We start from the raw sequence: 11,139 nt of genomic DNA on the forward strand, positions 1-11,139 counted from the left end.
TCTTGGCCGGTAGTATACAAGACTTATTTATTCACTTCATTATTTCTTAGGTGTGTCATTATTTTTAGTTTTCATTCTGTGTTTGATATTTGTTTAAAAGTTGATTATTTTGTATCATACTAAGAAGTTTATATACGGGTTATATATTTAGTGGTGGGACTAGAAATTTTTGTTAGGAACGTTCAAAACTTTTGTATGTATCGTTAAAAAAATATTTTTGACCTATATACACAATACGTATTATTTTTTATATGCATTATATGAGTTCTTAAAGAGGAGTTCTCGAGTGAGCAACCTCAGGTTAATATAGCTACGACATTGTGGATTCTCTATCAAGAGTACTGACTACATTCTTAAAAATCTCAAATACGAAAAATACAAATTGATTAAAAGTGAAGTTCTTTTCGTCCAATCACCACCCTGTACCAATGGCTTTGTAGCTACTTTTGTCCTTTGGAAACTTCTAAAGTCTTGATGCTAGCCTACACGTGGGCGACTTCTATGAAAACTAGATTTTAGAGAACCGTGCCCAACATTTTGGGTTGTATTCTATATTATATTTGGTGTTTGTTTTAGAGTACAGAGGTTGTCATTATTATGGTGAGAAATCAAGCAGAAACAAACAATCACTGAAAAATATAGTGTGTGAACTTGAGCCTTTTCTGCATACTCCTCCTTTGCTGCATCTAAGACATCTTCTACCAAAGAAACATCATCTTCTCGAAAACGTAGTAGAACAGAAGGCTCAGTAAGTATGAGTGAGCTCTACAGTAGAGAGAGTTGCTTTTAAGTTATGCCTAAAGAAGGAAGCAATATAAGTTCGAAAAGTCATCTTGAATGTAGAGAAGACAAACATTATAGAAACTTTGGCACAACACTCAATACTTACTACGAAAATGTGATAACCTTCATATTATCCCTAAAAGAATGTGAAACAACTTAAGATTAGTAAAATAAAACATTAATTTTCAAGTGATCCAACTTGAAGGATAGAAGCAATAAAGGATATTACTTTAGGTTGAATTGGCCAACTCGGTATCGACGTGTCTTTTAATACAAAGGGGTGATAGTTAAGGTAGACAAATATAACAATGAATAATTGAGATATGAAACTCGCAAAAAAAGTGAGTGTTTAGGTGTGTTTTTACCAGTTATTCTAAATTTTCGGGTGAAAGAGAAATATATTTACCCCGAGTATTCCATGTCCAAAGTTACTTTCTATATATGCACTATATTCAGGTTGTTGATCTAGCAGAAGTTGTCAGCTGTCAGGGGCGGCTCAAGCATATTGGTGGCCTAAGGTGAAAATCAAACAGAGGCCTTAAATTTTTAAGAATAAATAATTTTGTTTACTAACTCTATTTTCAAAATTTATATAATCGATTTTTTCTAATTATTCTTTTTTAAGTAATAATATAATTAATACATTTAATTTTTCTTGAGGCATAATACTCTTAGATATATGAACTTCTAATAATTCTTTTCTTTTATATAAAAAAAAAATTAATTTTTCTATAAATAATATATATTTTTTTAAATCCATAATATATTATCATAAGAAATGAGGTCCCGGGCCTAAGGCTGCCGCCTATTTTCTTGTAAGGTAAGAGACGACCCTGTCAGCTGCTGGACCTGATGTAAAATTATAGGCACAGAATTCGCCCATAAATTTGTCATATGTACTAGCTGGTTCCGGACATTTTACAGGCTTATCAGCATGTTCTATGGCCATCTTCTCACGATTTCCAGTATCACCGATAGTTATAGAACTGGACCGAAAGGATCCAGTTTGTAGTTATTGACTTTGTTGGTCCTTTCATAGGCATGGACCTATATATTTCTTCAATTTATTAATATCTAATACATAGATAAATGGCTGTGACAAAATAACAAAATAAACATTCATCTTTCTGCACCTAGAATGGTACAAAGTAGTTTATATGCTCTCGAATATTGGTATATTAATCTTGTACTTACGTGTCCATTGAAGACTCGTACAACAACTCTTTCATCACTACCTTCATGCATTCTGCTTCTCAATAGTGTGTAGTGTTAGTAGAGTACCAAGGAGGATGTCAAGTGGCAACCAGCCATGGAGTTGCTGTCCTATCAACATTAGCCAGGTCCTTCTCCAACCACTTATATTGATCTGTAATCATAAGCTTATAAAATCATAATACTTTACTAAATTTCGTAGAACCGCAAAGAAATGAAAACATGAAAAAAACCAGTTGCTAGATTATTTGAGATAATTTGTTGAAGTTGACTAAAAGCATAATAAAGGGGAAAGAGAGATAAAATTGAGATAGGTTGAGCTTTCATTTAACTAATTTATTATAGGCGACATATCCCCCGAGCAAGATGAAGTGTATTCCTCCCGCATTAAAAGAATAGTAAAACGACGATGATGGGAAAGCAAAGCGAGAATGATAGGCTGCAAATGTCCGATTTACAGCTTGTTCTTCTATCTCATGGTTTCCCTCCATCACCATGATGGAAATTTTGGAGACCAATGACTGGATATATCTACTGAGACAATGTCAGAAACGGATGCACAAAGCAAACTACTGAAGTATCATGTTTCTCTGCTCTGATGAAAATTAAAAACTGGTCATTTATGAATAATTAGGGATTATCCCTGTTGAATATTAAACTCTCAGCACAAAAATTGAAGTATCCATTTTACTCTACGTAATAAATCATGTATTATTACTTTACTCGAGATGTGTAAAGAAAAATTTTAAATGATAAAAAAGAATTTATGTTCTCACCTTCCCCAATAGTCCCACCGAAGTTGATGTGTCTCATGCATAGGAGTGTCGAAAAATGAACAAGACTAGCAATCTGAACCAATTCCATTTGTGAGGTACAAGTTAGCATACGTAACATCTCTCATTAATAGAACAAGATCAGAATTGTTCCCCAATAAATGCCTAATAGTGAAAGTCGTATTGTATGTAAGACGAACGTCCTCCATAATTGCTATTCTATTTGGAAAATTTTTTGGAGATGAAATAGGCACGGTCTTGAAATGATAGATAGTACTCATAGCCGGTATAGAAGGATCTCCACATTGATAATAGTATAATGTGTTCGGTTTCAATCCTGCAGCATGAAATCTTCACCAACGTAACTAATCAAACATGACAAACAAATCACCATATAGGAGACTTGCATTCTGAAATTAGTTAAGCAACTACAATGGTCCAAAATCAGTCAGTTGGTGTCGGCTATATGAATCCTCACTAACTACTCCATTTGAACTCATCTCAAGCCAATATTATAAAATAATAATAAAATAGAAAATAAAAAATACTAACTTATTTATTCTGATTTGGTTTCCAAAGCATAGGATGCCTGTTGCGCCTTGATCGGGTTTTAGGGTACAATCTATAGTGAGTAAAGTAGAAGTTGGCATTATCTTTTGGACATCTCGGGGTAGAAAAATTGTAGTCAATAACTTTCTGGCATAAGGGTGTTTGCAGATTACTTGTAAAAGCTATTTTGATGGTAAGTCACAACTACCTGCTTAGGCTATATTCTAAATTTGCTTTTTGTTATCGAACAACATCCTAAAATATTTTTCCTCCTCCAATTCTATTCTAAATTACTTGACATTCTCCAGCAAGCCCATTAACTCGTTTGGATATGAATTTCTTCGTAAACCGACACCCGAAGAAAAATCTTAAACAATAATTCAATAGTTGCATGAAAATTAAATACGTGAACAACAATTAAAGTAATTACATCTTTTTCCTTAAGCAAGCCACCAGGATCTTTAAAAGCAAGAGCAAAATGAGTCATCCGCTTTCAGAGAAAATATTAAACCATATTAGCTGTCAAATCAACACATCTACACAGAGAGGGGGAAGGAAAGGGGAGGGGGGGGGAATTTCAAAAGCACACCCCTGAATCATCTTAACGGCGGTAATCACCACTTACATACACGTGTTGGCTCCTCAGTGTGGGTCACCTTAGGTGAGTCGGATAAAAAGTTGTAATAATTCATCATGTTCAACACCAGATGCAGCAAGAATAATCCGCAGAGTAGTATAATTTTCCTGTAAGAATAAGAAACCATCAAAAATGAAAATTGCTCAACAAAAGTAGTAAAAAGTAGACATCCACAATACTTATCATTTCAAAAAGAAAAAAGTAAAACAAAGTTGGATCCAAAACAGGGTAGCTGAAAAGGAGATCAATTATTTTGACACTCACAGCTACAAACTCTTCCAGTATAGTGTTGTTCAACCTATTCACTGTGGCTGCTAGAGAGTTCCCATAACCGGCAGAGTGAACTGCCTGTGGGTTTTTGGAGTACTCATCAATCTCGGCTTTAACCTTCTCAAGCCGCATATGCAGAATATTATTACCCGTAGATCCAACATAATGAAAGAGTTTCATTGTATATCAAGGACACCCCAAGAAGGAAATTGATAAGAAGGAAACCTGTTTGCTAACATCCCAATCCAAAAATATTGGATTTCTAACACAGTTAACAAACGACTCCACTATTTTAGGAAAATATGTTTTCAAAGTATCATAAGTGTATATCATATGCTCTCGTGAGGCAGCAGCAGTTATATTACCACCAAGTGCTTCAACTTCCCATGCAATACGTAAGTGACTTCGGTTTAATGTGCTTTTGAAGGCTATGCATTTCAGGAGGAGTTTGGATCCACATGAAGTTGGTGTTTCATAAATTGAGCCACAATCAACGTATAAGCCAATTGAGTCAGCATAGCCCTGAATTTAATAAATTGGAATGTATTAGGATTTACTCCAACGATTAACTCAATATTTCTTCTAGAAAAGAATGTTAAGATGGGTCTTACTGTTGATGTTTCAGACGCTATTTTGAGACCATTTGTGAGAGTTCTTTCTTATCTTGGTCTTTCCAGGTTCAACATAATCAGGTAATGGCAGAGGGAGCTGAACATCCTTAAGGGGGAAGTTCAAAGGGGGCAATGAATCTGATGAAAAAAAGCCCTCGGTGGCTTAGTTGCAACAATGGTTGAACATGAAAATCTTGTCAAGACTCTACTGCATCCGCGAACCTATCATAGTTTTCAATATTCAGAACATAGAATGATACCAGAAAGAATAACAAGTGCTTACCCTAAAATACCCATGTGAAGAGGGGGATACAGGGAATAACTTATTTTCAACAACAATCTTTTTTTATTTTTTGTGTTCCGCACTTCTCATCAAACAAGTAGGAGACTATTCAATTACTCCAACCAGTGTTCTTAAAAGGAAATGAAAAAAATATATAAGGCTTAAAGCAAAAAGAGAGAAATAAAGTGCATCATCTAAGAAGTGAGCACACAATTTACAGAAAATTTAAATATACAGAATCAGAAGCAATTAAGTCGTTCTTTCTTAAATAACGAAAATTCAACTAGTACTAATTTTCTAAATATGCAGTATCAGACACTGCCTTCCTCAATTCATTTCTTTCTATTTACAGCTTCACCCTTCCCCGAAAGCACGCCACTTTTTAATAATACTAGTTTTTCGATAGGATGACTCATGTAGTATATGATTTTATAAATTATGTTATAAGATAATGATTTGAAGAAATAATTATACGTGAAAAATAAATTTCATGTTTATGTGATTTTTCATTGTGGATCATAAGATGTTTGGATATCATCCAAATCTACTTGGACGAAACAAAAAGTTTAATTGCTTAATTATCTTCGAGACAAAATTCGTAAAAACTTATTATTTAATTTTTTTCTTTTTTCCATGTTTTTCCTCAAAAGGGAGAAATAGTTTGTAGCTCGTTTTCAAAAAAAAAATAAAAAAAATTATGCCCTTTACATATAAGAGATCTTTATTTATACACATGATGTTTGAAAATATCATTTTCTTATATCAATTTGTATGTGTGATTGAAAATAAACAATCGAGAACATAAAGTACTAATTCTATTCCAATTTATGTGATACATTTTCCTTTCAAGTCGTTCCAAAAAAGAAAGACACATATAACTTAAGTCAAACAACAATACATAAATCGAAAAGAAAGCATGTAACAACCAATTAATCGTCCACTCTTAGCAGCAACATAAAAAGTAATTAATCTCACGTCCCTCCTCATTTTACTGCCATAATAAATTTTCTATGCCATTCTATCAAACAACTTCTACCCTTTGAGAAACTCATTCATTATGAGATTTTGACTTCTATAACTCCTTAACAATCAATTTAAATAGTTGACATCAAATATACACCTTTATCCAAAGTTTTATTAGCATCTATAAATACTTAGTTACTATGAATTATGAATATAAAGTAGTTCAAAACTGACTGATGAGCACCAAATTTTTTTGTTCATATTTTAGCTTCTTCTCGAGCAAAAGTTTCAATAATTGTTATACAATACCTGCACCTGCACACAAATCGTGAAAAACAGAAATTTTAAATTTCCTTACCTTCAAACTTCATATACAATTTCCCATCCCTGTCCTCTCCCAAACACTGATATGGTTTCTATAAGTGTACTGCCGGTAGCAACAATCTATAAACTTAGTTGTTAGAGAACTTTTCCAGTCTTGACGGTTGACAAATATAGTAAGTAAGATTAACGTCTAATATTTTATTCTATAGACAATTCACTTTTACAATCATGAAACTTCTCTAATAGACACAAGATTGTAATTACTACTATTTTACAATCAATTCAGAAACTTTAATAACATATAGTATGCTAAACTTGTATAACACTTTTATATATTTCGATCGTTAAAAATGATGTGGCTTAGTGTATTTGAAAGTGTAGTTTCTTATTTTGTTACTGAATTTTTTTCAATAAAGGTTAGCCAAGGACATTTATAAAGAATATTACGTGTTAGAAAAGACAAAACTATAGAAATGAATTAAAGTGATAAATTATATCAATAATAAAATCACAATTCTTCTTCTTTCATATATCAATATGATTCCGTCATTTGCAGAAATCTTAATGTGAAAGCATTGCACTAAAACCACATCTACAAACCACACTTGGGAAAGATACATATCATACACAAATATTTTAATAAAAATTATACGACAACTCTGTCAACACACACACACATATAATCATTCAAAGCAAAGATTACCATCCAATACATAACAATTTTAGGGGTTGTATGGTTGGGAAACAAGTTTTTTCGGGATTATCTATTCCGGGATTAGTTATCCCACCTTCAAGAAGGGATAAAAATAACTCTACAATTCCGGGATAACTAATCCCAGAATGAATTTTATCCCAACCAAACATGGGATAAGCTCATCTTAAAATTAATCCTAGGATTAGTTATCCATTATTCCTCCTACCAAACGATCCCTTATAGTTCATAACTATAGAATAAATATCAAGCAGAATATCACTGTATGAGAACAACAATTGTTGCTTTTTGGTAATTTACGTTACATCATTTATAATTTTCACTATAGATGAATCAATTTCCGACAGAAGAAATTGTACAAAAAAAAAAAGGAAAATTTTCATAAATGTATAACTTTTAAAAATATTTACATCATTTAGTCCAATATATATACAATGTCGTACAACATTATTCATGAGGGAAAACCACTACATATAATGTATATACCTTATATGAAGTGATTAATAATGTATAAAAGGTGTTTATACATAAATATGAGTTAAATCGTGCACTTATACAAAACATATATATTACGTAGCATAAATATTTTGAAGAATAGACAAAGTAATTCTTTAAAAATAATAAAGATCAAAAGCATGCACTTAATTCATAATGCCGCGAACTATTCATCTTTTTAATCCAATAAGAATAATTAAATCATATTATGTGTTTTATCATCATTAATTCGTGGCTCATAAATTGGTATTTGTGATTAGTATTGAATATTTATAGCAGCAGGTAGAGAAGTGATTCACTGGTATAAATTTCCTTCCATTTTGAAAATCATTCCAAAAAAGTTAAAAAACCTATATCTCAAATAAAAAAAATCACCTGAGAATTGATAATAGAATTGATAATACTAACACTTGTCATAAAAAATGGTTGTAAAAATCAAAAATATTTATAAACAGAACAAAACTTACAAATCATACGACAGATGGCTAATATAGATGGTATAAATGGTGACAGTGTGAAAATGCTAATATCAAATACACAAGAGAGAGAAGTTGATAAATGATGAACCAATCGGTGCAACTACTACATTTAAAGAGATCATACGGCAGATGGCTAAAGATATGACTATTGAACTTTGTGTTTTTGTTGTTTCTTTTACGACAATTTTTTTATTTTTAGTAAATAATATATAAATCTTTTGGAGGGGTATTTTAATAATTTCACTTTAAAATTTAGGAAGTTCATGCTTTTAAGGTAGTATAGATATAGATATCCTTATAATTTTTGTCATCATAAATATTCTGTTAACTAATAAAAGCGGTATCCTTTTATCTTCTTATTTATTCAATTTTACTTTGAAGAAAAACAAACTGTCATTAAAGACATTCTCATCAGTTTCCCCGCCCTTCTTGGCCTTTCTTTCTCTCATTCATAACAATAAAAATTATTTTTTCTGTATGAAAAGTAAAGAGAAAAATCTTTTTTTTCCCTCTCACATCGCCAAGAAAGAGTTATGTAAGAAAATCTAGCTTCCAATTTGAGCAATTCTATTTACTATCGTCCAAATATTTTTCTTTAATGGGTTTTTGTATTTTTCGTTTCACTTTCCCAAAGAGTTTTTGATTTTTTAAACATAGCCTTTTTTTCCCATCAAATTCAGATACTTTTAGCTTCAAAACTCAGTGCATATGACTAGAATATACACAGGCAGATGGTTATAGTAAATGCTTTTCAAAGGATATTTATGATGGCTGTAGCCAGAGTCTTTATGTGGGAGGGGAATTTTAGCGAATACCTAACGTGCATAATAGGAGCTGAAACTTAACAAAACAGCCATCCAAATCAAAAGAACATCGGGAAAAAAGTAAGGATAGCCAAAATCAAGAATTCTCAACAAACTATAAAGATTGAATCTTTAACATCTAACATAGAAAGTATGAAAATAAACATTCTGAATAACCCATAAAGGTTGAAACCTTAACACGATATCAATTATTCAAACAACGAACAAATCCAATATTAAGAAACTGGACTACAATAACTGCAACACAATTTAAAAAATTTATAGAAACAGTTCATTAAATGCAAAAACCCCACAAGGAAGAAAAAAGTTTGTAAACCGAGAATGGATTTATGAGTATAGTAAAGTACACGAAGAATAAGAAAAAGAAAAATCACTGATATAACTAAAACAACAAATTCGGCTCCTTTTTGTCGGATCTTTTTGAAAAAATAAAATTTTGCAAATTCATTCAACAAAATTTGAAAGACTAAGAAAAAATTCGAGATGCAGAGAAGAAAAGAGGTGAACAATCAGTCAAATCAATGTTTCAAATCAAAATTATCAAGAAAATTTGATTTTTTTTGCAATATCAAGAATGCTCCAGTATGGTCAACTAAAATTACGACAATCAAAAATTGAATCAGAAGATTATCAGAGGATAATAACAACAACAAGATTCTGAGAATTTCTCAATGGAAAGGAAGAAGATTTCATCAAAGAGGAACGATGGAAAGGATAGTTGTTGCCTTTATCATTCTCAGAGTTACACGCATAGTAATTGAAATTTAAAATGACTAATTTGCCCTTACTAAAATAATGAAAATAATTTTTAAAAAATTGACAGGCAACCTCCACCTGCCTACTTTATGACATTTCTACATATTAGTAAGAAGAGAAATAAATTGCAACTGCCAAACAATAAATTGCTCTAGTCACCAAAAGAAAGAAAAAGAAAGTGGAATATCCATTTTGTTATATAATATGGATGTCATGTAACATGTATATGTGTGAAATATTAGAGATAATAATTAGTAGAAGTTAGTAATCAAGTTGGATTTGAAGATCAAAACATTTCTTGTTCAATTTGGATTTGAAAACCTAAAATAGTTGGCCAACTTGCCAACTTGAAGTCAAGTTTGGTAAGCTTAGAAACTAAGTTTGGTGTCTGTAAATAGCCACCATTTGAACATTTTACTAACATATCCAATTAGTAACAAATGTACTACTAAAATTCTCTACTTTTCTCATTTCTTTAAGTTTGATATTGATACTTTATCTTTATTTTATAACACGTTATCAGCACGAGACTCTATCAAACAAGGTAAGATTATAAACTTAAAGGTAATTTTAAGGTTAGTAATTTCTTATTTGTCTTTTGCTACTAATGATATAATTATTATTGGATTTGAGGAAAAATAATTGGTTTGGAACCACTTATGCTTTAAATTTATTCATGAAGAACAATACTGTTAAAAGATATGATGATGGATCTAAGTCTCATCTTATTAATAGGGTAAGACATTGGATTAAAAGTTTCAATGCACCATGATGATAAGATCTTGGGTTCAAAGTCCCATCGATTTATGTGTAAGGCGTTTTTATATGGATAAGTTATTGAGTTTAATCTCAATGCACCATATTGATGATATAACGATGGCTAAGGAAAAATAATGTGTATTTCATTAAAAGTCATGACACATATCTCATTGATATGCTCTATTCCATGAAGTGAATGTGGTAGCAATACATGATGAATCTGAAAGTTGACAACTTGCTCCATTCTTGAAAGAAATATGATAGCAGTGCATAATATATATGAAAAAAGACAAGTGATTGAATACACGAATATAAGCGTGAAGGGACAATATGATAATAATCAAAAGTGATAAAATTTTCACACTCTTATTATGACTATAAGATACGTTAGAGAAAAAATTTCTATATTATATGTATGCCTCGATTTGCTCCTGAAGTAGCAATATCATGAAAAAGGTTATAAGCTATCAAAATTTGATAGACTTAGAAGCACGATTATATTCCATTCTTGAAAAATGAGGATTTCAATTGTTTTAATACAAATGTGCACTTGATTGTGATGGTATCACAATTCACCTCCAAATGAGGTAGAATACTAAGAAGAATTATTTTGAAACCTACTTCGAAAGTAGTAAATCTGAAATCTATTCATATAATAGTAAATCGGAAATTTACTAAAGTAAAAGGTACATGTCATGATAAACTTGGA

The 11,139-nt window shown here is 31.3% G+C and overlaps 1 pseudogene; it reads right to left on the minus strand.

Annotated features, from left to right (window-relative positions):
- Positions 1–354: 354 nt before the first annotated feature.
- Positions 355–11,139, minus strand: part of LOC107867614 — a 28,690-nt pseudogene continuing 17,905 nt past the window's right edge.

The sequence above is a fragment of the Capsicum annuum genome, chromosome 4 (genome assembly GCF_002878395.1).
Source record: "Capsicum annuum cultivar UCD-10X-F1 chromosome 4, UCD10Xv1.1, whole genome shotgun sequence".
Lineage (NCBI taxonomy): Eukaryota > Viridiplantae > Streptophyta > Magnoliopsida > Solanales > Solanaceae > Capsicum > Capsicum annuum.